Source organism: Petaurus breviceps, unplaced genomic scaffold (genome assembly GCF_028583685.1).
Source record: "Petaurus breviceps papuanus isolate PSGF00001 unplaced genomic scaffold, PetGlider_PUasm1.0 91041, whole genome shotgun sequence".
Taxonomy (NCBI): Eukaryota; Metazoa; Chordata; class Mammalia; order Diprotodontia; family Petauridae; genus Petaurus; species Petaurus breviceps.
This window is the reverse complement of record NW_027187400.1, coordinates 5,995,092-6,005,879: the sequence shown is the minus strand read 5'-3', so window position 1 is coordinate 6,005,879 and position 10,788 is coordinate 5,995,092.

Sequence of the window (10,788 nt, the reverse complement as noted above, 5' to 3'; positions counted from 1 at the left end):
GGAGGGATAGGGCAAATAGGGTGAGAAGGATAGTGAGGAAGAATAGGAAGGAGGAAAATACACATCAAGTAATTGTAGCTTAGAATGTTAATGGGACGAATTTACCCATAAAACAGAAATGAATAGCAGATTAAAATTTTAATTCAACAATATGTTGCTTCCTGAAAACGTTATAAAAATGAGAGATACACACAAAGATAAAATAAAGGGCAACAGTAGGATTTATTATGTAAAAAACAATCAGGAATAGTAATCATGATCTCAGACAAAGTTAAAGTTAAAATAGATTTAATCAAAAGTGAAAAATAGAGAAACTACTCTATGTGTCAGCAATATGTTCCAATATTGTTTTAGACCATTTAAAATACTTAGATGGTATAAAATACCTGATTGTATGCATGGCAAAACAGACACAGGAACTGTGTGAACATAAATATAAAGCATTTTTTATACAAATAAACTCAGATCTAAATAATTGGAATAATATTTATTGTTCATGGGTAGGTAAAGCCACTATATTTTTTGAAATGACAGTTTTACCTAATTAATCTGTGTATTTAATGTCATCCCAATTAAATTACTAAAAATTATTTTACTGAGTTAGAAAAAATAATAATAGTTCATTTGGAAGAGCAAAAGTTCAGGAACTTCAAAGAAACCACAGGAAAAAATGTAAAGGAAATTGATTCAGAAGCATCAGACTTTAAACTTTATCATAAGGGAGAGCATTGTTGAAATGTAAGAAGGATAATTTCAATTAATTTAAATTGAAATTTTCTTGTATAAATAAAACCAATGCAGCCAAGAATAGAAGAATGCAGAAAATTGGGGAAAAAAAAACTTTCATAAACAATTTCTCAGATAAGATGTGATTGGGTTGGAATATTGCTGTGGCATAGGAAATGAGAGCTGGTTGATTGAGAAAAACATGAAAGACTTAGACCTATGAAGGAAAATGCTGTCTATCTATAGAGAAACAGGTGACAGGTGGAATTAAGCATAGTACGGTCTTACATATGAATGTAGTTGTGTATGCTTATAGACATCTGTATGTATACGTATGTGCATATATATATATATGCCCATGCTTAATTGTAGCCTTCTTTAGGGTAGTGGGGGGAGAAAGGGGAGAAAAATAAAGTAAAAAGTGCACATCAGAGAGCAAAAGAAAACCAACAAGGAAGTGAAGACAAGCTGGGCAGCTTTGAAAACAATGTGTAGTATTTATTATATAGGTTTTCTTGAAATGGAAATTTGTTGTTTTATATTAAATCTTCTCTTATCATCTACTGTGTGCATGGCAATTTTTTTCTTTTCTTGTTTTGTATTTAAGTTTAACATTTTTTAAATTATTAAAAAAAAGAAAGATTATTTCAATGACTGTGTAGACAGGAAGGGAGACAAAGTCCAGAGTCCAATCAGGAGAGTTATTACAAGAGGCCAAGCAAAAGGTAATAATAAACACATCTGCACTGCCATGATGGTTATGTGAGTGGGGAGAAGGGCACAGATGCAGGAGATATTGTGAAGGAAGAATTAACAAGACTTTGAGACTGATTGAGAGGGCAGATATGAGAAAAGCAAGGATCGAGGACAATGTCAAAGTATCAAACCCAGTTGACTAATAGTAGCTAGTATGTACATTGAACTTTAAGGTTTGCAATATACTTTACAAATATCAGCTCATTCTCAAAACAACACTGGCAGGTAGGCACTATTATGCTCCCTTTTTTACAAAGGGGGAAATTGAGGCAGACAGAGTTAAGTGATCTTCCTAGGGTCACACAGCCAGTAAGAGTCTGAGGCTGGATTTGAACTCCTGACTCCAAGCCCAGCATTACATTCACTATGCCTTAAAGTGTCCTTAATAGAAATAGGCAAGTTTGGATAAGGTAGGTATGGGTTTGCCAGAGAAAATGAGGTATGAGGAGAGGGATTTTAAGGGGCAGAACTAATAATAGGTGGCCTCTATTTTCTCAGTAAAGTAGCAAGCTAAGTCCTCTGCTGAGAGGAAGAGGAGAAGGGGTGCTGGAATAGGCTTTAGGAGAGAAGAGAAAGCATAGAGCAGTCACTGTTAGGGAAGAACAAGAGGGTCACCATACAGGAGGGAGGGCCCAGCTGAGGTGAGGAGCAACTGCAAACTGTGGGTTGCTGTGAAGTGGTACCGTTTTCTGCATTCTTGCTGTTCATGGAGGAAAAAAAGCAAACAAAAACAAATTCATAATTGAAATCCTGCTCAAAAATGATCCATAATGTATCAGTCACATTGGAACAAATTTGAGTTTTCAAAATGCAACTAAGTGCTGAGCCTGGAGTCAGGAAGACTCATCTTCCTGAGTTCAAATCCACCCTCAGACACATCCTAGTTGTGTGACCCTGGGCAAGTCACTTCACCCTGTTTGCCTCAGTTTACTCATCTGTAAAATGAACTGGAGAAGGAAATGGCAAACTACTCCAGTATCTCTGCCAAGAAAACCCCAAATGGGGTCATGAAGAGTCAGACACTGCTGACATGACTGAATAACAGCAAAAAAAAAAAAAAAAAAAAAAAAAAAAAAAAAAAAATATATATATATATATATATATATATATATATATATGTTATTTTCTTCTTGAGAAGATAATGTGAAGCCAGGGCAGAGGTGATGGACCAAGGAAACAGGAAGGGATAGAGCGAGTGGGTATCTCATTGAATGAGAAGAATATATTTAGAAGGAGTGAGGTCTAGGGAAAAATGGAAGGATGTAGAATTGTGATCAAAGGAATTTGAGAGCTCCTGATCGTGAAGGTAAAGCACTTGGGATAGGACCAAGGTTAATGAGAGTAGCATAATTATCATTTTATATAGCACTTCAAGGTGTGCAAAGTGCTTTACAAATATTATTTGATCCTCACAACACCCCTACGGGGTAAGTGCTCTTCTTATCCCTGTTTTACAGGTAAGGAAACTGAGGCAAACAAGTGAGTTGCCCAGGGTCACACAGCTAGTAATTATCTGAGGTAGGATTTGCACTCTGGTCTTCCTAACTCCAGGCCCAGCATTGTATCTATTGCACCACCTAACTGTCTCATTTGAGCCTGCAACAGCCTTGTCAAATAGATGCTATTATTGTCTTTATTTTACAAATGAGGCTGGAAGAAAGAGGTTGAGTTGCCCTGAAATCACACAGCTAGGAAGCGTTAGAGTCAGATTTTGAACTCGGGTCCTCCCAATTCCAACTCCAGTCTTCTATCCACTTCTATTCACTATCCCAACCTCTAGGCTGCCTCTAGGGCAGGGGTTCTTAACCTTTCTAATCATACTGGACTCTTCTGGCAAGTCTTGTGAAGCTTATAGACCCCTTCTCAGAATCATGTTTCTAAATATACAAAATAAAATCAATAGGATTCCAAAGTCAATCAATTACATTGAAATAAAGTAATCAAAATATTAAAAACAAAGCAAGTTCATGGACTTTGGGTTAAGAACTCCTGCTCTATGGTGTGAGGCTGAGGTGGCATCAAAGTAAAAGTCATAGGAGCAGAGTAAGTTGATGAATTTCAACAGGGGATTTGAGGGGACAGCAGTTTGTCCATTGAAGTCCAAGGTATAAAAGTTGGGCTTGAGGTGGCAAGGAAGATTGTGTGTCAAGTACCAAACTCCTGAATAATAAAGGAAAATGCCTTGGGGGCCAGTGAGTGACTCCACCAGGATCTGGATGGGGTGATCCAGTTGGATGGTACATACTCCAAAGGAGGAGTGGCAGGTGCTGAATGACACAGGCTGAGGGAGGGGCTGGAAGTAGTAATGAGGGGCAAGGAGAGGGTCTACTTCGCTCCCTGGCTTGCTGCACTGGGAGGCACAAACCTGCTTCTCCAAGCCCTAGAGGCAGGGGTGCCATTTTGAGGCTGGGCCACATGTCATTCAGACCCTACCATGTGGAATCCTTTTTCTGGTATATTCAGCCACCACTCTTCACTAAGCTTTTTTCTTCATAGGTGTATAGCATTCTTGGGGGAAAGGACCAGTTCTTGGCCTATCAACAGAGATTTGGGGTTGGAAGATGATTTAGCACAACAGTATTCCATTACATTCATATACCACAACTGGTTCAGCCATTCCTCAATTGAAGGTCATCCCTTCAATTTCCAATTCATTGCAACCACAGAAAGAGCTGCTATAAATATTTTTGTACATGTGGATTCGTTTCCCTTTTTTATGATCTCTTTGGGATACAGACCTAGAAGTGATATTGTTGGGTCAAAGAGTATGCACATTTTGATTGCCTTTTGGGCATAGTTCAAATTGCTCTCTGGGAATGGTTGGATCACTTCATAAGGAAGATGATTTAGAAATCACTTCATCCAATCCCCCTCATTTTACAGAGGAGGAAAGTGAATTGACTTGCCCAAGGTCACACAAATAATCGATCATCAATTTGTTAAGCACCAACTGTATGCTAGGCACTGTACTAAGGGCTGTGGATACAAAAACAAATTTCAGATAGTTCCTGACCTTAAGGAGCTTACACTCTATTGGGAGAGACAACATATGTACATACAACCAATCAATCAGCAAGTATTTGTTAAGCACCTACTATGTGTCCAGCACTGTGCTCAGCACTTTGGATTCAAATAATTAATCAATAACACAATTATTAAACACCTGTGTGATAGGCAAGAGCACATATGGCAGGGAAGGTGACACAACATACCAAGGCAATTAGTAGCATTAAGGCAAGGAGACAAAAGGACTCGAGAGTAACAGAGAATGTAAACAAATTTTGTTGTTCATTCATTTCCATTATGGCCCCATTTGGGGTTTTCTTGACAGGGATACTGAAGTGGTTTGCCATTTCCTTCGCCTTCTCATTTTACAGATGTGGAAACTAAGGCAAACAGGATTGAGTACCTAGAGTCACACAGCCAGTAAGTGTCTCAGGGTCTTTGAACTCAGGTCTTCCTGACCCCATGGCCAGCACTCTATCCACTGAGCCATTTACCTGCCCCAGCTGAACAAATACAGTGAATGAAATAATCCCTATTCACAAGTACCTTACATTCAAAGAGGGGAGACAAGTGAAGATATACAAAAAGTGTGTTTGTGTACATATAGAATAATTAAGAAGAAAATACAGTTATCCCTTCCACATCATGGGGGTTAAGGACATGGTGCCCCCAAGATCTGGAAAATCCAAGTAAAATATCGTACCAGAGAAGAAGTCTGATTTTTTTTCTTTTATGGAGTGTTTACATACCTGATTGTAAAATTTGGGTTAAGTATTTGGTCATAGGCTCTATGTTATCTGCTTGTCTTTACATGTTGTCTGTGGCTTCCACAAAATTCCAAAAATTCCCATTTATTTTCTTATGCCAACCCTGGATACATTGAAGTTGGTATGGTGAAAGTTGAGATGTGGAAGGGATAACTGTAAATACAAACTAGTTGAATGCAAGATGGTTTGGGGCTGTGGGCTGTAGTAGTTAAGGGAATTAGGAAAGGCTTCAGCAGAAGGTCTGAGTTTCTGCTCAGAGAGAGAAGAGAGAGAGCCAGTCTCTGAGGCCGACATGAGCAGAGGGGTTTCCAGGCATAAAGGACAGGCAGTGCCAAGGTGCAGTACCTGGAGATGGGGTGTCCTGGAAGAGAATCAGAGAAAAGGCCAGCCTGGCTTGATTGCAGAGTGTTGTAACAGGAGTCACATTCATTAAGGTTGGAAAAATGGCCAGGTTGTGAAGGGCTTTAAAAGCTAAACTGAGGAGGTTGCCAGTTATTTTGGCAGCGGCACAGATGGTGGACTGGAGTGGGGACAGACTTCTGGCATCCATTGCAATGATCCAGGAACTCCTTCTACACATGCAGATCGGCACCTTCAATGCAATGTATAATCTTTTTGCCTCTGATTCTGCCACCCCACTGGGCAGGTCCTCATCCTCACACACTTGGACTATTGAAATAGTTGCTATTGGGTCAGCCTGCCTCAAGCCTCTCCCCACTCCAACTCACCCTCCATTCAGCCACTAGAGTGATTTTCCTGAAGCTCAGGTCTGACCATGTTACACACCCTCAACCCCCTACTCAATAAACTCCAGTGACTTCCTATCACCTCTAGGATCAAATATAAATCTTCTATTCAGAGGTATCTAGAACCCTTTTACAACCTCCCCCCAGCCCTTCCTTTCCAGTCTTCTTTAACACCTTACTTCCTGTCATGTACCTTTCAATCCAGTGACATTGGTCTCTACTGTTCTATGAACAAGACACCCCATCTCTAGACTCTGAGCATTTTCTCTGGCTGGCTCCCATACCGACACTGCTTTCCCTCCTCAACTCTGCCTATTGGCTCCACTGGCTTCCCTTAAATCTCAACTAAAATCTCATTTTTTACAGGAGGTCTTTCCTAACCCCTCTTAATTCTAGTTCCTTTCTGTTAATTATTTCTTATCTATTCCGGGGCCATCACCAGTCATCCTGATCTATATCTGGCCACTAGACCCAGATGGCTCTGGAGGAGAGAGTGAGACTGATGGCTGTGCACAGCCCTGGATCCCTTAAATCCAATTCACTTGCAAGTCCAGGCATCACCTTCCTGGTCTGGAAAGCCATGGTCCTCTTGGAAGGACAAACAACAAAAGCGCGATCTCTCTATCCTGCGTAGAGCTGGTTTGCACGCATTTGTTTGCTTGTTGTCTTCCTCATGAGATTGTGGCAGAATGTGGGCATTTTGCTTTTTTTTTTTGTATCCCCAGGCACTTAGCACAATGCCTGGCAACAGTAGGTACTTAAATGTTTATTGACTGACTTGCCCAGGATCACACAGGCAATATGTATCGGAGGCAGGATTTGAACTCAGGTCCTCCAAACTCCGAGGTCAACTCTCTATCCACTCTACCATGATGCCTCTATACAAAACATATATGAGATAATTGAGGTGGGGGTGGGGGTGGAGTAGGGCATTAGTACTTGCTACATAGTAGAGCTGATATTTTGAACTCACTTTGCTGCCAAATCTAATGCTCTAAACACGACACCACAGGATTCTGATAAACTTTGGGCCAGATGGAGGAAAAAAAGATGTCAATCTCTTCTCTCCTTTTGTGGGGTGGGAGTCTGCTCACGCTCCCCTGCCTCTCTATCTGGTCATTTGCACTTTATATCCCAAAGACTGGAATTTGTCAGTCTCATCCATCAACCTCTCCTGAAGCTTCTTCCATCAATGATCTGCCTTTCTTTTTCCCTTGTTGGCTCCCACTCCTCCTCAAACTCAAGACTCTCAGGGGTCGAGTGGATTGCTTAAAGTCATGCAGGAAATAAGTCACAAATTCATAATTAGAACTTGTGTCCTCTGATTCCAAATCTAGCGTTCCTTCCCCCAGCTTGAGGAGAATGTATGCATGGCAGGTCTTACCCCTTTCAATTCATTCATAGGGGATTCCCAGAAGCTGGTTCCAGATATAAGGGGGAATACATGGACCCTGCAGAGAGGAATTAGAAATACTAGGGTTGCATGGAGACCTGCAGAAAAGCCTGCACATTCAGGTGTCCCCTACAGACAGTCATGCGCCTTGAGGAGCCAGCATGAGACCGAGACCCTGAGACCCCAGTGGAGTCACATGGGGAGATAGAGTCCTGTAGGGTACTGCATCCTATAGACCCTGGAGAGATGAAGCCTTGATGAAAGCGGTGTGGCAGGGAATCAGAGTAGAAAGAGTACCACAGCCAAGAAATATATGTGCTTGGGGAGCAATCCAGATCTATCCCAATCATTTTAACTATATAGATTTGGAGGTAAGTGGGAAGGAAGACTCCCCAGCATCAAATTCTTTCCACCTGGGAGAGATGCTTGCTTATTTTTGAGTATAGGTATTATCCTTTTCTATATATTTTATGTGAAAACAAAATCTTTCCAGGGTTTGATGTTCTGTTAGCCTAAGTGTTTGCAGAGGAGCTGAGGGCCTTTGGGGGAAATCAAAATGAGCCAGAGACTGACATTTTCAGGGTTTCTCTGAAGGGGACACAAGCCAGAGAAACTGCATTTGGAAAACCCCTGGAAATAGTACCCATATCCTTCTTATCAGGGGAACTACCTTGACCCTAAGAATATATATGTCTGGTCCTGATTAGCGGATAAGTGACTGCTTCAAGTGTACTTTAGGAGAAAGCCAGTATGGTCCCACAAAGAAGTTCCATACTTCCTCTTTTCCTTTCCCCCAGCAACATGGCCTCTTCACTTAAAGTCAAGTCAGGAAAAATCTAATCAGGTACCTCCCAAAGTTCCTTGGTGTGCCATGGGCAAAAGCAATCACGGTCCCAGATGCTTGGCAGAGCTAGCATAGAGATATTAGGGGAGCTGGCTAAAGAACTGAAAGTCTCTATTCTCCCCTCATCTCATTAGCAAGAAGGAGGAAGAGAGGAAGGAAAAGGAGGATGAAGAGGAGAATTCTAGAATGTCATACCTGACAGGGACTTTAGAATGCAGACTGTCAGAGTTAGAAGGGACTTTAAACACAGCATGTCAGAGTTGAAAGGGATCTTAGAATACTGAGTAATAATAATAATAGCTGATATTTATATAGTGCTTGGCAGACATTATCTGATCTGATCCTCAGATGAGCAAACTGACTTACCCAGGGTTCCCCAGTATCTGAGATAAGATTTGGATCCAGGATTTCCAAAATCCAGAACTCTACCCATTAGGCCCTAATGATTCTAGAATTAGAGGGGCTCTTAGAATAGAATGTCGACAGGGGCGGCCAGGTGGCTCAGCGAGTAAGAGCACCGGCTCCAGTGTTGGGATGACCTGGAGATTGAATCCCGGGCTCAGACACTCAGCACCACACCCAGAAATAACTGGCCGTGTAACCTTGAGCAAGTTACTTAACCCTGATTGCTTAATAAAAAAAAAAAAATAGAATGTCAATCCTGAGGAATGGACCTCAGGATACAGTATATCCAAGTTCACAGGGAACTTTGAACATAGACAATGGAACATAGAATGTTTGTGCAGGGAGAGACCTTAGAAAACAAAATATCAGAACTAAAAGTACCCTTAGAACATAGAACATTAGAATATAGAATGTCAAAACTAGAAGGGACTTTAGAACCTACAATGTCAGAGCTGGGAGGGACTTTAGAAGTGTTGGAACTGGAAGGACACTTAGAACACAGATCATTAGAACACAGAATGGCAGAAGTGAGAATGCTGTCAATTTATGCCAGATTAAGATCAGAATCCTCCCTCTTCCCTCCTAGACCTCATCTTCTAAGTCAGAAAGAGAAATCACAGCTTCCTGTAGCTTAAAAAAAATGCATCTTAGGTAATCACTGTGAGGAGACAACGAATCATTTTAGGGAGGGGAGGAGACTCCTGGGAAGATGACTAAGATGTAGCTTTTGTCTCTGGCCTTTGGAGCTGTGTGATGTGATACAGTGAGTGGTGAGGGCTTTGGGCAGAGAATCCAGAGATCTGGATTCCAGTCCCACCTTTCTCCTCGCCTTGTTGTATGACCTTGATCAAATTGTTTCAATGCTCTGGGCTTCAGTTTATCTGTAAGATGAGAGTGTGGGAATAACTGTTTTCAATAACTCTTCCAGCCCTGACATTTCATATTTTAAGGTCCCTTTAATTCAGCTAGATATTTATGAATGGTGCTCTGTGTGCAATACACAGGGCTGGATGATGGCTTAGTGCTAACCATCCTTTCTGACCTCTGTATGTGCTAAGGTTCTACTTCCTGCTCTCACATTCCAGAGGGGAGTAGGTTTAGAGCTGGAAGGGGGCTCAGAGGGGATCTGGCTCAACCCCCTTCATTTTACAGATGAGGAAATTAAACCCCAAAGAGATCAAATGACTTGTGCAAAAGAGCTGCAATTCCAAGTTCAGGCTTCTGACTCCAAAACCAGTACTCTGTCCACTTTAACTTTCAATCAAGGTCCCTTCCAAGTCAAGCAATCTTTGGGCTAATCTATGTTCTAAGGTTCTTTCCTGCTGGAAAGTTCCATGTTCTAATGTCCCTTACAGCTAGAACATTCTTTGTCTAAGATCTCATCCAGCTGTAACGGGCTGTGTTTTAATGGTGGATGTTTTAAGACCTGAAATAAGGGCCCTCCTCTCTCCCACCCTTTACCTCACCCAGGCTTGAGGAAAGACGCGGGTCCTGCTATTTTTTTACCTGGGAAATGAGAGGAGAGGTTATATACCAGGACTCAGTGGGAAGTAGGAATGGTGGGGGCAGGGGTGAGCCCTGAGTCCCTACTGCTCCTCTGCCATAGAGGCCACAGACTTCTCTGAACAGGACAACTTGTGGATACCTCTCCAAGGAAAGGAGTCATTTCAGGGATAGGATGGGGTGAAAGGAGGAATGACACCCAAGAGTCTCGGACTCTCATTTGGGTCTCCCAACCTCACTCTTGGCCTGAGAGCCTCTTGACCGGCGTCCCTAACAGAAAAGCGCCAACATCTGGAGCAGATCCCCAGATGTGCTGAATGGGGGAGGGGAGAGAATGGCCCCAGAGGCGGGGCAGTGCAAGGGTTAAAGGGGCTGCCGGGGTGGGGTTGGGGGTGGTGATTCAGGGTCCCCCAAGGGAGCAGGGGCCAGGGCCGAGAGGGACCGGGAATGTGCATGGGAGTGGGGGGCTGAAGTGGGAGGAGATTACTCCGGGAATGAGGCGCCCGGGTGGGAATGGGGGGAAGCTGAGGAGGGGGAGGGGCGGGGGCGTGGTCCAACCTCCCCGAGGCCGCAGGTAGCCAATGGAGCTGCGGGTCCGGCGGCGGCGGCGGCGGCGGTGGCGGGGCCCCGCCCCCTGGGGCA